Source organism: Lissotriton vulgaris, chromosome 1_1 (assembly GCF_964263255.1).
Source record: "Lissotriton vulgaris chromosome 1_1, aLisVul1.2, whole genome shotgun sequence".
Taxonomy (NCBI): domain Eukaryota; kingdom Metazoa; phylum Chordata; class Amphibia; order Caudata; family Salamandridae; genus Lissotriton; species Lissotriton vulgaris.
The window spans coordinates 927873443-927894595 of NC_141685.1; the positions used below are offsets into that span (position 1 = coordinate 927873443).

General features: G+C 45.7%; 1 protein-coding gene across 1 annotated transcript in view; it reads left to right on the top strand.

Moving 5' to 3' along the window:
* Positions 1-771: 771 nt before the first annotated feature.
* LOC147748189 (deoxyhypusine synthase-like) overlaps positions 772-21153 on the top strand; it is a 237855-nt gene continuing 217473 nt past the window's right edge. The window contains exon 1 of the mRNA XM_086959106.1: positions 772-887. The gene's annotated coding sequence lies outside the window, so the exon portion shown is untranslated. The remainder of the gene's footprint in view (positions 888-21153) is intronic.

The following is a 21153-nucleotide window of genomic DNA, read 5'->3' on the forward strand; positions in this document are numbered from 1 at the left end:
TCCTCATGTATCATTACTGTTCCTATTGTGAAGCGCTCTGATGCCTTCGGGTAAAGTCTGCGCTATATAAAAACGCATAAAATAAATAAAAATAAAATAAAGCCCCAGAGACGGACTATTGTAGTCTATTGTGAACGGTATGAACTATTGTCTCACGTTGTGTCATGCCACCAGACACCCCTGCTGGGGAGGGGGCGGGGAGATTGAGGCTAATACGCCGTCTGTAAAATAAAGAGTAAGGTGGGGGCAGGAGGCTCCCGCTCTCTTTAATTCATGGTTTCTCGTTAGCAAATAAAGCCTGCCGCATAAAGATTGGTCCTCCCTCCCTCAGCATAATTCCAGTAGCCCTGAAGGTCTCTCAGATCATACATGCCTTTACTGTACCAGGCACCAGAGAGCTACCCATCCCGGAGGTCACATACCCCTTCGCATACTCACACGTGCCCTGTCCAGGCGCATGACTGAACCCTCTACCCTTCAGGGCGGCCCCAGGGTCTGTGAATACCTGAGACTACATTCTGCGGCCCTTCTGTCAGACAGGTCGTCTGACATTCACTAGACCTGCTTCACCGGTGTATTCCTACACCCAGGCCGTCCCGACACCTACCATCCGCCCCATGTCACTCAACTATAACAAATACAATCTTCAGAACTGCCCCAGGGCAGCAATGCGAGAGTGGAGGGTGTGGCGCCCCGCCCTCCTCTCCGCCCTCAGCGGCTGTCCGCCCGCTTAAAAAGCATCGCAGAGAGGGCCTCCGTTCAAAGGAGACCCCTAGAGAGAGGCAACACCTGGACTGACGGGGAGACCTGCGCAGTGGGGACACCTGAATCCCCTGGAGCGCCTTCCCCCACTTGAACCACACCACTAACCCCGAAAAGCACGAGAAGTGAGTACATCTATTGCTTTCACCCGTTCATCGTCCTTCCGAGCATCTTTCTTCTTTCTACTAACATCTTCTCCTTTCCATCCACACATCCATTAGCCATACTTTAACCCTTTCACATATAGCTATACGTACATCCTTAATGCTATTACCCATCAATATCTCTATGCATCCATATTTTCACTTACCCATCCATTCACTACTTTAATTATCGATCGTTTAAAATAAAAAAAATATCGATCGTTTCAATCTGCTCTCTATCCTTTCGTCCTTACATTCATTAATTCTCTCACCCTTCCTTTCATATTTTCTTGCTTATTCTTTTCACGTTTCCTTGCTTTCTCCTCCTGTTCTTTTAGTCTGACCGTCTTAAGACTCTCAAATGTATCTTTCCTTCCCTTACTCTTTTGCTCACCCTTTCTCTATAAGTTACTAACCCTGGGTGTAGTTTACGTAGTAGCGCTACGTGTAGCTACGCGAAGTGCATTTCGCACTACGAAAGTTACGCAAACTGCGTAGTGCACTGTGCAAAATGATGTTCTCACTGATTGCATTGCCGGATGCTTGTCCGCACTGTGCAATCATTGCAAACCGCATCTTGAACAGTGCATGCTGTCATTTTCTGCTGCTAGAGTAGATTTGTACTCGAGCTGCAGCTTTCTCAATGCGGACTGGTCGTTACCAGGGCCGGACTGGAAACCACAACCGGCCCTGGCAAAGTGCTCGGCTGGCCCCACCCTCCCCACTGAGGGGGGAGGGGGGGTTAGAGGTGCCGCCGAGCTCTTTGCCTGGGCCGGTTTTCGGCTGATTTTGTTACAGGGCCGATTTTGCAGCTATGCTGCAAAATGGCCCTGTAACAAAAACGGCCCCTAGGAGCCCAAAACCGTCCCCCACCCATGCGGCGCACCGGGGGATTGCCCGGTGCTCCCCATGCCCAGTGCGGGGCTGGTAGTTTCTCATCACGAGCGGTCGTGAGCATACGCGACCACTCGCAATGAGAAACCTGACCTCCCCGTGTTGAGAATCTCGCCAGGTGGTTTATTTTCCATGCTCGCGATCGGCAACTTGAAGTTGCTGATCGTGAACGGGGAAAAAGTCTCGCCGGGATGTTATTTTGTTCGCGGTCGCCAACTTGACGTTGAGGGCCGCGAGCAAGCAAAGAATGCCCGCTGCGCTACAATTTTTTGCACTGTGCTACGTGCAATGTGCGTAGCGTGTAGTTGTTCAAACTACGCAAACTACGCGAGTGTTGCGTAGTCCTACGCCCACGGTTATAAATGACCCCACTGTGAGCAGAGAGGACACCTGCTTGCACGATTTCGGCTTCCTTCAAGCTGTCACCCAGCGAGGAGCCGAAATCACGCGATGGCTGGATTTCCATTTCGTCTTTTGAGGCTGCAAGCAGTCAATGCCCATTAAGGGATGAAAAAATACCCTATGGTGTCACCAGCAGCCTCAACAACCTTTTGATATTGTTGTGTTTGGTGGAAGGAGGGGTTCATGGGGACTGGGCAGGGCTGTAAGTATGATGAAAAAACTGGGGGGGCCTCTCAAAGGGGCGTGGTCAATGTAATTAAGGGCATGGCCTAAAAACAGACAAGCTAAAAATCTGTCCTTTGCATAGTGTGCCGCCCGACCTGTATTTCGCGGTTTGTCATTGCATCCAGATATATGATACAACAAGTAACATCATACCTACAACAAGGCAGGACTATTGGCTTTGTCAATGGTTGTTAGTTGCACAAGACAAATAAGCAGCAACTATGGCTTGTTGTATATATTATTGAAAAAACTTTCCCTTAAAGCCCTGCTGACACCACAACGATGTTGCTGCTCCTGAGTTTAAAAACGGGAAGGGAAGTCCAGAGAGAAAATTACCCTCTTTAAAGGATTTCACTTCTCCTACAACGCTTACCAAGCATTTGCAATGCAATAGGTTTCGCATTTACACAAGTTTGAGCTATTGGCATTGTAAATGACAATGCCTTTTATTCATGTTTTGGTTTTTAAAACATAAATAAAACGCATTGCCATGTACAATGCCAGGAGCTTAAACTAGCGTAAATGCGAGACCTATTGCATTGCAAATGTTTGTTGTTCAGAGCAGGCCACTAGACTTTACTTCAAACACGCCAAAGGTGATGGGAGGAATGCTTGCAATAAGTCTAACCACTGGCAATAATTCAGGGTAGCATTGAATGCATAATTCTTTTGTCCAACACGCCTCCTCAGTTTGGACCCAGCCTTATGCAAATCAGTCTTCCCCCTGCCGTTCATGGGAAGAGTCCAGCACGAACTGCTAGGTCAGGAGCACAAGCAACCCAGGACCGGTTTTGCCCCCCCAATTAGGGCTCTTCATCCCGGCGTCATATTTAGTTTTGCCGTGAAGCTGTCTGAAGAAAGGTCGTCCATGCTTCAGTCAGAAAGTTGGCTCTGTAGCCCATGTTCACAGGTCAGCAGGGGGTTGATGCAAAGGCGCATGCACCCTATCCTCCAACCTCGAAGACCCAATCGGGCAAATCCATTAGTCTAGCAGTCCGCCCTAAAGTGCAAAGCACAAAAGAAAGGACCAAACTGCGCAACAACAAAAAAACACATACCGGAGCGTGCGTCATGTCAAACATGGCAGCTTACGCCCACATAGCCTCAGAATGGCAGATAAATCGTTATAAAAGTGTATTTCACCAACTTCAGAGCATGAACACAGAGAAATGTCCTGCTCATGCTCCTGAATGCTGTAGGGACATATAGTGCTCACAGTTTTTGACAGCTGTAAGAGCCGAAACCCTGTAAGGCGAATTACATAGCGCCTCTCATGCGGAAGAGCTGGGGTGGAGGACTGGAAAGTAAAGAAGGAAAAATGCGCTCCGATCGAATGATAATTTAGGAATATGGTGTGCATGAGGCTTGAGTGTTTCCAAAGCTAAGACACCAAGCAATTCAGTGACCCCAATAATAAAGGGCACCCTGTCATAACTCCTGACTGCCCAATGCTGAGAGGCCTTTCTAAGTTTATCCAATCACATACAACATTATTGCTTGCTGTAGTGAAATCTTTGCCCCTAGTCCATGGCCATCGAATAAGACCTGAACCAAAAACCCCCGCACAGGGCCCACTCCGGAAACAGACATGTTACCAAAATCACAGCCAACACGAGTTGTAGTTTTTGTGGTTGTTGTTGGCCGCAGTTTTATTACCATTATATACCAACACATCTTGTCCCCTGGGCATCACTTTTATGGCCATGGTCATAAATCATTATCATGGCATATCATAAATCATGCGTCCTACATCATCTGCATGTCATAAATCATTTAGTGTTATGATAACTTGGACGTCATACATGATTAGCGTTGCCTGTCATAAATCATTTGTCATAAATCATACTGTTGGTCATAAATCATTATCTGTCATCACTTATTTGCATATCACAGGGTTATAAATCATTTGTGTACCATAAATCATTTGTGTGATGGACCCCATAAGTTGGATGTCATAAATCATTTGTGCTACATTGTCATAACTCCATTGTCATCCATCATTCTTGGTCATAAATCATTTGCTTGTCATGCCTCCTCTGCATATCCTATAATCATGAATCACCATGACAGTTCGTTATTCTGCTCTCTTATAGGCGTATCTCCTTTCTTGGCACTTTTGTGATCCAACTTGTTCTGTTGGTTTCCATGCTCCTTTGCGTGTGGGGAGTAGCCTCTCCCCAGAGTTAGGCCCCAACTCGCTACCTTGCTAGTCTATTTTTTGTGCCCTGCCGTCCGGCCGGGTCTGGGCTGCGAGTGCCGTCTCTGTCTGCTACCCCCTTTTGTCATCCTACTCACCCTGCCGTTTGGCATCCCAGTGTGAGTGGCCCTCCTTCTACACACCGCCCTGTCGGTGTGCCTCCATAACCATCCGCTGTACCTCTCTTATCCGCCAGCACTGCGACACTGCTGGTACGTAGGTGTGGGTGGGTGGGACTCAAAATTCGTCTGCGCCGCTCCCCAGCTCCACGATTTAGGGACGAGCTGCAGTATGGGGAGCGGCGTCTTATACTCCCTCCTCGATTTTCCCGCCATGAACGGGCAGGTCTGCCATCTGGGGGAGGGTCAGACCTCACCTGCCCTCCCCCCATTGGCCGGGTGCCTAGGCGCCATCCTGGCGCAAGTGGTTGCAGCGACGAGAGTGCCCCTTTTAGTTTAGGGCCCTTCCCGGCGGCTAGAACCGGATCCTTCCTGGGCGCTGGCGTCCGTTATGGCGCCGGCCCTCGAGGCCCCTTTAGGGGCCGGCCTCTGCAATAACCCCCGCAAAGGGCCCACTCCGGAAACAGACATGTTACGAAAATCACAGCCAACACGAGTTGTAGTATTTGTGGTCGTTGTTGGCCACAGTTTTATTACCATTATATACCAACACATCTTGTCCCCTGGGCATCACTTTTATGGCCAGGGTCATAAATATTTATCATGGCATATCATAAATCATGCGTCCTACATCATGTGCATGTCATAAATCATTTAGTGTTATGATAACTTGGACATCATACATGATTAGCGTTGCCTGTCATAAATCATTTGTCATAAATCATACTGTTGGTCACAAATCATTCTGTCGGGCATAAATCATTATCTGTCATCACTTATTTGCATATCACAGGGTCATAAATCATTTGTGTACCATAAATCATTTGTGTGATGGACCCCCATAAGTTGGATGTCATAAATTATTTGTGCTACATTGTCATAACTCCATTGTCATCCATCATTCTTGGTCATAAATCATTTGCTTGTCATGCCTCCTCTGCATATCCTATAATCATGAATCACCATGACAGATCGTTATTCTGCTCTCTTATAGGCGTATCTCCTTTCTTGGCACTTTTGTGATCCAACTTGTTCTGTTGGTTTCCATGCTCCTTTGCGTGTGGGGAGTAGCCTCTCCCCAGAGTTAGGCCCCAACTCGCTACCTTGCTAGTCTATTTTTTGTGCCCTGCCGTCCGGCCGGGTCTGGGCTGCGAGTGCCGTCTCTGTCTGCTACCCCCTTTTGTCAGGCCTACTCACCTTGCCGTTTGGCATCCCAGTGTGAGTGGCCCTCCTTCTACACACCGCCCTGTCGGTGTGCCTCCATAACCATCCGCTGTACCTCTCTTATCCGCCAGCACTGCAACACTGCTGGTACGTAGGTGTGGGTGGGTGGGACTCAAAATTCGTCTGCGCCGCTCCCCAGCTCCACGATTTAGTGACGAGCTGCAGTACGGGGAGCGGCGTCTTATACTCCCTCCTCGATTTTCCCGCCATGAACGGGCGGGTCTGCCATCTGGGGGAGGGTCAGACCTCACCTGCCCCCCCCCATTGGCCGGGTGCCTAGGCGCCATCCTGGCGCAAGTTGTTGCAGCGACGAGAGTGCCCCTTTTATTTTAGGGCCCTTCCCGGCGGCTAGAACCGGATCCTTCCTGGGCGCTGGCGTCCGTTATGGCGCCGGCCCTCGAGGCCCCTTTAGGGGCCGGCCTCTGCAATAACCCCCGCAAAGGGCCCACTCCGGAAACAGACATGTTACGAAAATCACAGCCAACACGAGTTGTAGTATTTGTGGTCGTTGTTGGCCACAGTTTTATTACCATTATATACCAACACATCTTGTCCCCTGGGCATCACTTTTATGGCCAGGGTCATAAATATTTATCATGGCATATCATAAATCATGCGTCCTACATCATGTGCATGTCATAAATCATTTAGTGTTATGATAACTTGGACATCATACATGATTAGCGTTGCCTGTCATAAATCATTTGTCATAAATCATACTGTTGGTCACAAATCATTCTGTCGGGCATAAATCATTATCTGTCATCACTTATTTGCATATCACAGGGTCATAAATCATTTGTGTACCATAAATCATTTGTGTGATGGACCCCCATAAGTTGGATGTCATAAATTATTTGTGCTACATTGTCATAACTCCATTGTCATCCATCATTCTTGGTCATAAATCATTTGCTTGTCATGCCTCCTCTGCATATCCTATAATCATGAATCACCATGACAGATCGTTATTCTGCTCTCTTATAGGCGTATCTCCTTTCTTGGCACTTTTGTGATCCAACTTGTTCTGTTGGTTTCCATGCTCCTTTGCGTGTGGGGAGTAGCCTCTCCCCAGAGTTAGGCCCCAACTCGCTACCTTGCTAGTCTATTTTTTGTGCCCTGCCGTCCGGCCGGGTCTGGGCTGCGAGTGCCGTCTCTGTCTGCTACCCCCTTTTGTCAGGCCTACTCACCCTGCCGTTTGGCATCCCAGTGTGAGTGGCCCTCCTTCTACACACCGCCCTGTCGGTGTGCCTCCATAACCATCCGCTGTACCTCTCTTATCCGCCAGCACTGCAACACTGCTGGTACGTAGGTGTGGGTGGGTGGGACTCAAAATTCGTCTGCGCCGCTCCCCAGCTCCACGATTTAGTGACGAGCTGCAGTACGGGGAGCGGCGTCTTATACTCCCTCCTCGATTTTCCCGCCATGAACGGGCGGGTCTGCCATCTGGGGGAGGGTCAGACCTCACCTGCCCCCCCCCATTGGCCGGGTGCCTAGGCGCCATCCTGGCGCAAGTTGTTGCAGCGACGAGAGTGCCCCTTTTAGTTTAGGGCCCTTCCCGGCGGCTAGAACCGGATCCTTCCTGGGCGCTGGCGTCCGTTATGGCGCCGGCCCTCAAGGCCCCCTTCAGGGGCCGGCCTCTGCAATAACCCCCGCACAGGGCCCACTCCGGAAACAGACATGTTACGAAAATCACAGCCAACACAAGTTGTAGTATTTGTGGTCGTTGTTGGCGCAGTTTTATTACCAATATATACCAACACATCTTGTCCCCTGGGCATCACTTTTATGGCCAGGGTCATAAATATTTATCATGGCATATCATAAATCATGCGTCCTACATCATCTGCATGTCATAAATCATTTAGTGTTATGATAACTTGGACGTCATACATGATTAGCGTTGCCTGTCATAAATCATTTGTCATAAATCATACTGTTGGTCACAAATCATTCTGTCGGGCATAAATCATTATCTGTCATCACTTATTTGCATATCACAGGGTCATAAATCATTTGTGTACCATAAATCATTTGTGTGATGGACCCCCATAAGTTGGATGTCATAAATTATTTGTGCTACATTGTCATAACTCCATTGTCATCCATCATTCTTGGTCATAAATCATTTGCTTGTCATGCCTCCTCTGCATATCCTATAATCATGAATCACCATGACAGTTCGTTATTCTGCTCTCTTATAGGCGTATCTCCTTTCTTGGCACTTTTGTGATCCAACTTGTTCTGTTGGCTTCCATGATCCTTTGCGTGTGGGGAGCAGCCTCTCCCCAGAGTTAGGCCCCAACTCGCTACCTTGCTAGTCTATTTTTTGTGCCCTGCCGTCCGGCCGGGTCTGGGCTGCGAGCGCCGTCTCTGTCTGCTACCCCCTTTTGTCATCCTACTCACCCTGCCGTTCGGCATCCCAGTGTGAGTGGGCTCCTTCTACACACCGCCCTGTCGGTGTGCCTCCATAACCATCCGCTGTACCTCTCTTATCCGCCAGCACTGCGACACTGCTGGTGCGTAGGTGTGGGTGGGTGGGACTCAAAATTCTTCTGCGCCGCTCCCCAGCTCCACGATGTAGTGACGAGCTGCAGTACGGGGAGCGGCGTCTTATACTCCCTCCTCGATTTTCCCGCCATGAACGGGCGGGTCTGCCATCTGGGGGAGGGTCAGACCTCACCCGAGTGGGCTGGGTATGCTCAGACATGAGTCCCAGGCTCTCCACATCACTGGAGTCAAGCTATCCAGGCTGAAGAAGGCTGATAGCCAGAAACCGGTCCTTGGATGCTTGATTCCGGTCTAGGAAAGACATGGCTTGGTAGTTCGGGCTGGACTGTTCCCATGAGGCACAGGGTCAAGGCTGATTTGCATATAGCCAGTGTCTGACATAGGGTGGTGTGGAGTGCAAAAAAACGATGGATTTAGGCCCAGATCTTTGTAATACATTGTTCTGCATTCTGTCCATCAACTGTGTTTTTTGCAATTTTCATTTTGGTGATGCCATGGTGGCCTCCGTGGGCCAATTGGGTTGCTCGTCTCAATGCTTGGGGGATCACTAGCCTTGGGCCTCGTAGTAGTAACCCGTCTTGTGTGACGCTCAGCTCGCTCCTCACCCTCCATATTTTGGTCGGTTCTTCATGGTCTTATGGTGCCCACATTATGGCTTGCTGGAGGTATGTTTTCCGGATCCTTCCTGGACCGATTGGAGGGTCTTGGTGTATATGGAATCTTGTTCAGCGGCTTTCTTGATTTCTTCGGGTGTTATCACCTGAGGACATGCGGCAACAGAGACCATCCTGATATACTTTTCTGACCCTTCTGTATCATCGGCCTCCTCCTGGGGGGATGGGTGTCGAGATAGGCAATCAGCTGGGATTTTCACCCCGGGTCGATAGACCACTTCCATCTGGTAGGGCTGGAGTTGGACAGCCCATCGTTCAATTCGGGGGGGGGCGGGTGAGGAGCTGACCCCTTGAAGAGGGGAACCAGCGGTTGATGGTCGGTTACCAATGTGAAGGGTTGGCCAGTCAAGTACATATGGAAGTGATTGCAGCCCATGAGATAGCAAGCGCCTCCCGCTCGATTTGAGCATATCCTTTTTCAGTAGGGGTTAAAGCCGCCCATCGTCCTGGCTCCTGCTCTTGGGCTAACACCATTCCTAGCCCTACTCGACTGGCATACACGATTGATATCTGGGCGGAGCCTAAGTCCTGTATGCGAGCTTCACTGTGATTGCCTGCCAGCACTCCAAACCAGGAAGTGTTGGCAGCCATCTTGTGGCTCGGTAGAAGCGAGTCACCCAAAAACTGAGAAACAAAGGTTTTTTAAAAAAAATAAAACATCGACAAAAATTTGTGCTGGGGTCGCGGGTTCTCGCGTTTTATTTTAATGAGGTCCTTGAGTGGGCTAGGTTCCATGGGTATTTCTTCAAAAATAATAGTAGGTGCTCGCATGGGTTGCGGGGGTCCGCGCAGCCCTGGGGCTTCACTCATGTTGGGAGCGGGGTTGCGCTGCCCCCCTCCTGAAGTCTTCTATATACTTATAACTTTGGCGTTGTTTGAGGAATCTTTATGAAACTATCCAAAAAGGTTCTCTTTTTTTGATTAGCTCCTATATTAAAAGTTTGGGGGTGAATGGTGTAGGAGGGGCTGAGAAAAAATAGGGTCCTAAAACATGTTTTCTCCATGCAATTTCCATACAAAATTTTTCAGAAGACTACAGGTGAAACTGCTGAACGGAATTACACCAAATTTGGAAGGGAGAAAGGTGATGGTCCAGAAAGCACACTTTTGTTTAAATGGTGTAAATCCATTGAGTAGTTTTCGACAAATTTCAGATTTGACAGATATCGATATTAGAGAATTCTGACATGTGATTGCCAGAGGGGTTATGAGCACTAGCTTGCGGCTTATTGGCTGTGAATGGTTGAAACCAGGAAGTGTTAGCAGTCATTTTGTGATTTACTCTGTCAGCTTGCATCTTTCTGTGTAGAAGCCATTGGGTCCACAGTTTTACCTGTGCAAGGCAACACTGGCATCTGTGTCTGTGTGAGATGTGCCTTTCACGCTGCCTCTCCTCCTATCACCTGGTCGCGGGTATGCCTTTAGAAGCCCGTCCCTCGGTTTGGAGCTCTGTGAGTCAGTCTGTTGGTACGATCCCCTACAGTACCCAAAGACTACCCAAACACCACTGCACTGTTATAAACTCTAAAACACTACCCTCAGCAGTACCCCCTACACTACCCCCAAACAACACTGCACTACCCTAAAGCCTAAAATTCTACAGCCAGCACAACCTCCTACACTACCCAAACACCATTGCATTGTCGTAAACCCTAAAACAGTACCCCTAGCAGGATCCCTACACTACCCAAACACCACTCCAGTACCCTAAATCTTAAAACACTACTCTCAGCATAACCCCCTACACTACACAAGCACCACAGCACTGCTGTAAACACAAAACGCTACTCCCAGCATGATCCCCTACACTACACAAACACCACTGCACTACCCTGAACCCTAAAACAGTACTCCCAGCATGACCCCTTACATTACCCAAACATTAGTGCATTGTTGTAAACTCTAAAACACTACCTCTAGCATGATTCTTACACTACCCAAACACCACTGCAGTACCTTAAACGCTAATACGCAACAACTCTGTTCTGCATATATATGAATGGATGAACTTTTAACCTGCATGTGTTATACAATGTTCTAGAAAGTGTGTTCTATGTGCCCTTGAATATTAAAGATAGTGTTTATATAGAAAATTAAAAAAAGAAACAATAGAGAGGTTTGCTATCTAAAAGAATCAAGGAACTATTCTAATTTGTTCTTTACATGTATTTATGTGTAGAGGAACACAATTACATACACAACATCACCAGGATGAGGAACAAGCAGGGAGTGGGGGGGCGAGGGGAGATGGGCACTGTGGCACACATGCACAATTAAGTACAGCACAACTACAGACAAACTATGGCCAAAATTAAACACACCAACAAGGAGCACAAGTCAACCAACCCGCCAACATCACAACACTGAACAAGCATAGAAGTGTAAACAACACTGCCTGAAAGGGAGAAGGGTGAGCAAAACCTCATATGAAGGAATATCTCACACACAATGCAGCACACACACATAGTAAGCAGAGTACACCAACATCCAACAGAATGTTCTCCAAACACAAACATTCGCACAATCGAACACAGGACACAAATGCTCGAAAGATAGCTCAAAGAACCTTTCATCCCTACAGTAACTTCACTAGCTGCATTCATACAGGATGTATACAAAGGTCGGTCGTGGGTATTGTGGGATGTCTGCGACCCTGAACATCGTGGATGAGATGCCCAGCATGTGGCACATGGGCGGGTTCACTTCAGGTTATGTTGCAAACAGCTGCTTCTCCCTCCCATGAGCCACCACACTTTTGTGAGGTACGCTGTTGTATCCTGTGCACTCCTACGGTACACCGTTGTAATGCCTATTTATTTGCGCCAGTCCTGTGGCATTCTAACCACACCGAGACACTGCCGTTTGGAGGTGGTGCATGCCACTTTACGACATCGACTGCTGCGGCCATTGTGGCGGCTACACCAGAACACAGAGACACACTTACCGCACTTCCTGCACATGGACAAGTCCTCGACACCCCATTCCCCTTGCCGGATAGGCACCCCCGCACTGACCTGTGTATACCGGACCAGCACACGATACTTGTGCATGGAGGAGGATGCGGGCATAGCTACACGTCCAGGCTCACTGCCAACGCTAAAGTGACATGGTAAAGTCTGCTGAAGACAGCACACTGTGATGTTGCAGGGCCTGTGCCCATCGTGCTAACACAATGACCACACAGACACACTTGCTCAGGGACATTGGCAGTCCTGGGGTTGTTACGATTAGTGTTGTAGCCTTCATGGGTATCCGTGCATCATGCTCATTGACTCTATAGCACCTGTGGGTGTTCCGGTGTGGCTCTTGGCTGTGTTCCCTTTCATGTTGAAGGTAGTCGTCCTGCTTAACACCAGTAGAAAGCAGGTGTAAAATCCCTTGTGATAACGCGGCTTATTGACGGAATTTGTTTCGCATCACAGTTTTTCCCTTTTGTTGTGAAAGTTGTTATGTGTTTTTTTCGTGTACAGAAAAATAAGCAAACTGGGCAGTGTATCCCATCAAGATCCAGCACCTGAGTCACTATTCATAATCAATATAAATACAATGAGATTTCTTCATTGATTTTGTGTGTACACTGTAAATGCCCCCACTTCCACAGTACAATTCAATACAGGATTTTACTATTTAGAATATATCGTAAAGGTGCATGTTGAGTCTTTTTGCACAGGAACTGCTACTCTGCATCTCATTATCAGCACTTTAATGCAACTAAAGTTGAGATAAATCTAACACGCTATTCAGAAGCTGGTGCAAACTGCAGACATCACCAGTATTCCCACAATAACTGCCCCAAAGTTTAACACCATGATGTCCCTGTGAGGTTGGACAAACAAGTATCTTACTCATGTATAGATTTACATATAAAACATTTTATTTAAAGAAAACAACAACAAATAAAACTGAAGGGAGTCTGGTGCTGTGGTCGCTGCTACGGACTTGGGGTCACTGCTATTCAGGACTCAGGACGCAGTTACACATGTGGGATCGGCTTGTGTTGTTCAGGGTTAGTGGCATCCCGTGCAGTCGGTCTTGCACATGGAAATATGCCTCACTGATCAGAGGAAGTCTGGTGCTGTGGTCGCTGCCACAGACTAGAGGTCGCTGCCATTCAAGACTCAGGACACAGTTACACATATGGGATCGGCTTGTGTTGTACAGGGGTAGTGGCATCACGTGCCGCTGGTCTTGTATATGGAAATATGTCTCACTGATCAAAGGGAGTCTGGGGCTGTGGTCGCTGCCACGGACGTGGGGTCACTGCCATTCAGGACTCAGGATACAGGTACACATGTGGGATCAGCATGTGTTGAAGAGGGTTAATGGCAGTACAAGTCCAAAATTCGAATTGCGAGCTCTGCTGCCCGCAGTGTAGACTTGTGTTGACTGTTCTTTTTCACTTGAATATAAATTTGGTGATTGTACTAAAGCTATAACTGATATAATAAAAAAAGTTCTTGAAGCAAGGATACTAAAAGGATATTATATAGGTTTTAGGTCTGTAATAGTTACTTGCCTACTGGACTCTGTAATTAAAGAATCAAGACTTCATTTTAATTGTGAGCCCTGATGACTGCACTGTAGGTAAGAGGTAGTGATCAGCAAGGGCCCATCGCCATGTGGCGTTGAGTTTAGGTGCACAGTTAGTGGCACCAGAAGCATTGAGACTGTATGAGCCTGTGATGACATTTGGTGCGGACGGGGCGCACTGCCTACTGGACTGCATCATCTGCAATCTGGAGTCTATCTGAATTGTGAGCCCTGCTGACCGCAGTGTAGGCCAGAGGTAGCGGGGAGCAAGGGCATTGAAAGAATCTTTATAGCAGTCACAATCTCCAAGTAATTCCATTTCAGTCTGCCAAGGTTTGAAGAGTTGCAGAAGAGGTAAATAGAAAAACTCTCTTTTATCTGGAGTATCCCAACTTAGTTTCCAGTGATTAATCAGATTTCCTTTGGCATGCTTTACTAAACATCCTTCAGATCCAATTACAGCGTATTTTCTTTCATTTAAAATTTCCATAAACATTTTTTTTAAGTATAATGTTGCAGTATTTCATATAGACATATGTTTTCCAGGTATAGACTTCTATTTCGATAGTACGTAGCCAACATATGTGTTTTCAGAATATCTGTACTTTCTGGTTCATTCAGTGCCAAGTATTTAATTTCTTGTACAGATTTCAAAACTCGATTTCGTGCTGCAGGAAGACCAAGACTTATCAAGATGATCCCTCTTGACTTTGAATATAAACTTGCAGATGTATATCGACGCAAACATTCGTAGGATCTAATTTCTCGATGTGAAAGTATCTTTAAGCTGAAGCTGTACAATTTTTTGCTAAGTGTCTTGTCTTGTGAAATTTTTTCCCATATTTCTTTCAATTCTGTCTTCTTTGACTTGGTAATATATGACGTGACCTAGCGAGAAACAGCAGTTCAGTTATGTGCAACATATTGTATGTATACAACAACGAAAGAGTGACAAAAGAGGTGCAAAAAAGAATTATCTAGTTGTGATCTACTTCAAAACTAAACAAATTACCATAAAGCCCGAAATAAATGTAATTGGTGGAAAAACCTTCGTTTTTAAAAGAGAACCCTCACTCACCAACATGGTTGGTGACATGCTTCATCATAGGGTTCCACGAAGGAGACCGAATGTCTCCCCGGTGTGCTGCAATGCCTAAATTTACAGCGGAGCAGGTTTTTCTTAACTAGACTGGTGAATTAGTGCCCAAAAATAATAAAGTAAAAGTGATTTAAAAGAGGGCCAGCTGTTCCCTGTACTAATTTTAATAATTGGACAGCCAACGTTCATTAAAAACAAGTGAAGCTGACATTATAATGGTTAGATAAATTTGAACCAATATGTCCTATGCAACTATTGAGGTCAACATGTTTCTGCTGTTGGTGCTAATTATGCTCAGCATTTGTCAGGACCAGAATATATCCCCCGATGGTCTACGCACGCTAAGGCGTACCCTATCCGTGGGGATATGTGCAACTAAATTACAAACTCACGAATTTTACTCGTGTGGGCTCTCCCTGTTTTCCCAAGGGCCCAGAATCTGAAAAACAAAAGGTTAATTCGCAAGAGATAAAACCTGGGCAACAATATTACAATTCTTAAAATCACAATGTAGTTGTAACGCCCTCCGTTAACCTTTGAATGTGAATAAACCAAATTGAAAACCACCTTTCTCACCCAACTGTGCTCATAGCGATAAACTGGGGAAATGGTCATTTGCATGTAACCCCAGTATTGACATGTCGAAATATACTTGTATATCAAAAATATTTCTGGTATCACTGGCACTTACTGAATTATTATATATACTAAGCGCCTTTAGACACTATGCATATTTTTTATTAACAATATTAATTGATCTCAAAAGGTTGTGGCCGAACTGGGCCCCTCAGTTTAGAATGAATATTCGTGCTTATCCCCTTGTGAACCGATCTTTCAACCCCGGAGGGGAAAGAGGTCACTGTTATAAAACACCTACACCGTTAAAAAGATAGATTCAAAGCTAAAAACTCACTTTTAAGGATCGTAAGATTTACATCATGGGCTCTCACGGCAGGGGAAACCTTCACGCCGAGTTCTGTCTGTGAAGGAAATGACCAAGGAAACATGCAGTTTTAAAAAACGCGCTATCGGTGAAAATTACGCCGTGGCTCTATAAACACATAAATCAACGAGCCATTGCCCAAAATTACACTTACTTTAAAACCCGTGACTCCCCACTGGTTACCTATCTTAAGCACATCCGTGGCCCGAATCACAACCAGTGCGGTTGAAACGCGGAAGTGAAATGTTTCCTCCCACCGCGATCACATGACAGCCATCAGTGCCGCGCCATGGTTTCTTAAAGGGCTATGCATCTAAAACTAGGAGTGTAGAGTTAACCAGATCTGAGGATGTCGATCGTAAAAAATAAAAGGCACCCTCTTATGGTCAGCCATGCGTCCCCTCAAATAGTGATGTCAATTGTGAGCCCAATGAAGTAAATGACCCAAATGGGAAGGAAGTTGCCGCCATGGAATGGGAAACTTTATTGATAAAGCTAACCAATGACAATCAGAAACCTCAGTGACTCTCAGGGTAAATGTGTTAAATAAAAATATCCCTGTGTTGTTGCTAATGACCATACTGATGTTATTCTTTAGGTGTACCAAATATTAAATGCTTAGGGACTTCCCTGTCATTGTCTAAGATAAAATCCTTATTATTGAACTGTTAGGTTCAGTATTGCTGTACACAGGGGTTATAGTTACATGTTTTTCATCGCCTCAGTACTGTCAGTTTTGTTGTATTCTTCAACAAGGGGGAGGGGTTTACACTCACAATGCATTCCAACAACCTCCTTTCCCACCGATGATAGGGTGGAATCCCCCCTTCACCCCACATCCACAGTACCAGCCAAATATGTTCGCCCAGCCTTTTTTAGGGAGGGGCCGGAGAGGAAGGGGCAGAAAAAGAGGTGCCAACCAGGTACATTGGGAGCAGACAGAGGCGGTGGGCGACAACACGAGGAGCAAGACTCAGGAACAGAGAGCAGGCCCAAGCAATCTGAGAGCCTGATTACTAACTTATCCTCTGTGATTCTAAGCCCAGCTGAGAAGATGGTCCTGGAAAACCGGAGAAGGGTCTGGGTTTTATACCCACTCCCCGCCTTGACCAGTTTAAATTACATTGCGAATTAACAGATTTTTTTCGCAAATTAAGACTCGAAAGTTTTTTTGAACAACAGACAATGAAGTCGTCACAGACCTCTACAAGTGATACAGGGTTTAGATTAAAATCTACATTTACCCCTCCTCCTCACACAGTACCACCAGAGCTACTAGCTTCTGAATAAGCTGTTTGCAATGAAGTTGAGTCTCTGGAAGAACCCACCCCTTACAAGAATTTGAAAGCAACAGAATTTCAAGCAATACAATCACTTCAAAACAACACCAAAATAGTCATTAAGAGCGCTGACAAAGGGGGTGGAATTGTCATCCAAGATGTTGAAGCCTATGATCTTGAGTGCAGACGACTCTTAGATAACAGAACCAACTATGTTCACCCCAGGGAAGACCCCTCACCGGCTCTCAAGGATGATATTTTTGAAATAGGGATGACAGCTTCGGAAGGCAAAATACCTTATTTTTATACTCTTCCAAAAACACAAAAACCAACATCCACCCCCAGGACGGACTATCATCTCGGGCATAGGGTCACTCCTTGAACCCCTGTCTAAGTATTGCGATTTCTTTTTAAGACCATTGATACAGGCAACCAGCACCTATATTAAGAGCCTTTTAGCGATGCTGCGTACCATCACAATGCCTGAGGAGCCATGCTTTCTAGTCTCATTAGACATTGAAAGTTTGTATACCTGTATTCCACAGGATGACACTATCAGGGTCTTAACTGAAACCCTAGAACAGTCCACATTAGAATTTACTACCTCACGGACCTTTGTAATTGATTGCGCAACATTGGCGCTTAAACAGATTTTTTTTTTAGTACCAGGGAGACATCTACCTGCAAGCCACAGGGACCTCAATGGGCAGTACATTTGCCCCAAGTGTAGCGGGTTTATACGTTTACAACTTTGAATGTAAATACATCCTCTCTCCTACAAACCCCTTTTCATCAAATGTTATCCTCTGGCAAATGTACATTGATGATGTACTTATCATCTGGCAGGGGTCAGAAGCTATCCTACACTCCTTTTTTGACTGGGTGAACACTTGTGATTCCCCTTTGAGGTTCATACATGAATATGCCACATATACCATTGTTGTCCTGGATGTGACGGATCACCAGAGAGGGCGATCGTTTACGGACCAAGACCTATCAAAAACCCACGGCTAAGAATAATCTCCTTCATTATTCATGCTTCCACCCGCGGCCTTTGAGGGAAAATCTCCCTTTTGGCCAATACCTTCGTATTCGAAGGAATTGTAGCGAGTTGGCAGACTTTAAAGAACAATCTGGAGAACTAATGAAGAAACTTCAGATAAGAGGCTATCCGAACCATATCTTGAATAGAAGCAGTAAAAGGGCCAAGAACCAGCATAGAGACGCCCTTTTGGAGGATTATCCTAAGAACGTGGATGAGAGTGTTCCCCTAACATGTGTGACCACCTACTGTTCTGTTTCTAATGCTGTGAGTCGCTGCATTGGAAAACATTGGAATATACTTTAAGAGTAACAAGCATGATTGGAAAAAACCCTTGTTTTCCTATAAACGGGCTAGGAGTCTGAAAGATTCCCTTGTACATACTCACCCAAGGAATCACCAAAGTGACAATTAGCAGAGTATTTTGAATGCCTGGGGCCTGCCCCCAGTTATTGGTCATTTTCCCTGTGGGGTTTGTAGTGTATGCCATCTGACCGCAAGTACTAAGACATTTGACCTAGAGCCAAGAAAACAATGACAACTAGGCAACCATACTAACTGTAACTCATGTAATGTTATATATATGATCACATGCCCCTGCGGTTTGAAGTACGTGGGCATGACGACAAGATGAGTAAAATTGCATATCTGCGAGCATCGCAGCAATATTGGATGCCAGAAGAATACAACAAAACTGACGGCGCACTTTGTAAATATTCAACGCACCCCCAACGACATCAGATGGACTATTATTGAACAGCTACATCAGGAAACAGAGGGTGGCCTTTTCAAAAAGGAACAACGGTGGATTTACCGTCTTTCCACCCATCCTTCAGGTCTAAATGATGACATTCCATGGGGGACAGTACTGAGGCGATGAAAAACATGTAACTATAACCCCTGTGTACAGCAATACTGAACGTTACAGTTTAATAATAAGGATTTTATCTTAGACAATGACAGGGAAGTCCCTAAGCATTTATTATTAGGTACACCTAAAGAATAACATCAGTATGGTCATTAGCATTAACACAGGGATATTTTTATATAACACATTTACTCTAAAAGTCACTGAGGTTTCTGATTGTCATTGGATAGCTTTATCAATAAAGTTTCTCATTCCATGGCGGCAACTTCCTTCCCATTTGGGTCATTTACTGCATTGGGCTCACAATTTACATCAATATTTGAGGGGATGCACAGCTGACCATAAGATGGTGCCTTTTATTTATTACGAACGACATCCTCAGATCTGGTTAACTCTACACTCCTATTTTTAGATGCATAGCCCTTTAAGAAACCATGACGCAGCACTGACGGCTGTCATGTGATCGCAGTGGGAGGAATATCACTTCCGCGTTCCAACCGCGCTGGTTGTGATTCGGGCCACGGATGTGCTTAAGATAGGTAACCAGGGGAGAGTCACGGGTTTTAAAGTAAGTGTAATTTTGGGCAATGACTCGTTGATTTATGTTTCTCGAGCCACGGCGTAATTTTCACCGATAGCGCGCTTTTAAAAAATTGCGTGTTTCCTTGGTCATTTCCTTCACAGACAGAACTCGGCCTGAAGGTTTCCCCTGCCGTGAGAGCCCATGATGTAAATCTTACGATCCTTAAAAGTGAGTTTTGTAGCCTTTGAATCTTCCTTTTTAACGGTGTAGGTATTTTATAACGGTGACCTCTTTCCTCTCCGGGGTTGAAAGATCGGTTCACAAGGGGATAAGCACGAATATGCATTCTAAACTGAGAGGCCCAGTTCGGCCTCAACCTTTTGAGATCAATTATTATTGCATAGTGTCTAAAGGCGCTTAGTATATATAATAATTCAGTAAGCGCCAGAGATACCGGAAAAATGTTGATATACAAGTATATTTCGACATGGTCAATACTGGGGTCACATGCAAATGACCATTTCCCCAGTTTATCACTATGAGCACAGTTGGGTGAGAAAGGTTTTCAATTTGGTTTGATTCACATTCAAAGGCTAACGGAGGGCGTTACAACTACATTGTGATTATAAGAATTGTAATACTGTTCCCCGCGTTTTATCTCTTGCGAATTAACCTTTTGTTTTTCAGATTCCGGGCCCTTGGGAATACAGGGAGAGCACACATGAGTAAAATTTGTGAGTTTGTAATTTAGTTGCAGATATCCCCACGGATATTGTACGCCTTAGCGTGCGTAGACCACCAGGGAATATATTCTGGTCCTGATGAATGCTGAGCATAATTAGCACCAACAGCAGAAACATGTTGACCTCCATAGTTGCATAGGACATATTGGTTCAAATTTATCTCACCATTATATTGTCCGCTTCACTTGTTTTTAATGAACGTTGGCTTTCCCATTATTAAAATTGGTACAGGGAACAGCTGGCCTTCTTTGAAATCACTTTTACTTTACTATTTTTGGGCACTAATTCACCTGTCCAATTAAGAAAACCCAGCTCTGCTGTAAATGCAGGCGTTGCAGCACACCGTGTAGACATTCGGTCTCCTTGGTGGAACCCTATTATGAAGCATGTCACCAACCATGTTGGTGAGTGAGGGTTCTTTTTAAAAAAGTAAGGTTTTTCCACCAATTACACTTTTTTAGGGCTTTATAGTAATTTGTTTAGTTTTGAAGTAGGTCACAACTAGATAATTCTTTTTTGTACCTCTTTTGTCACTCTTTCGTTGTTGTATCGATTGTTTTTGGGGTGGAAGAGGGACTTCTTTACCCTTAGTCTCCTGTTGTTTAAATACAACAAATTGTATGTTCATATTTGTATTCTACATCTTGTAAATCACGCATTGTAATCATTAATGTACTTCCATTGTTCTGTTCTTTTTATATTATAAGTATTTTTGGGTGATTTTGGAGTGATAGTATGCCTCACTGCTGACATAAAGCTGTTCAGTCTTACTTGAGATGATTTATGGTGCACTGAGTTAGTAGTGCCTTTGATGGTCAGCGTGTTTGTACCCTGTGATGATGCGTGGTTCAGGGGGGCCCGCAGAATTCAATAGACAATGTCTTTTGTCTATTGAATTCTGCCTGGCTTCTGTTGAACAGGGTTTGCAGTACTACGTGTTGCAGCTTGTGTTGAACAGAGTTAGTGGCAGCGCG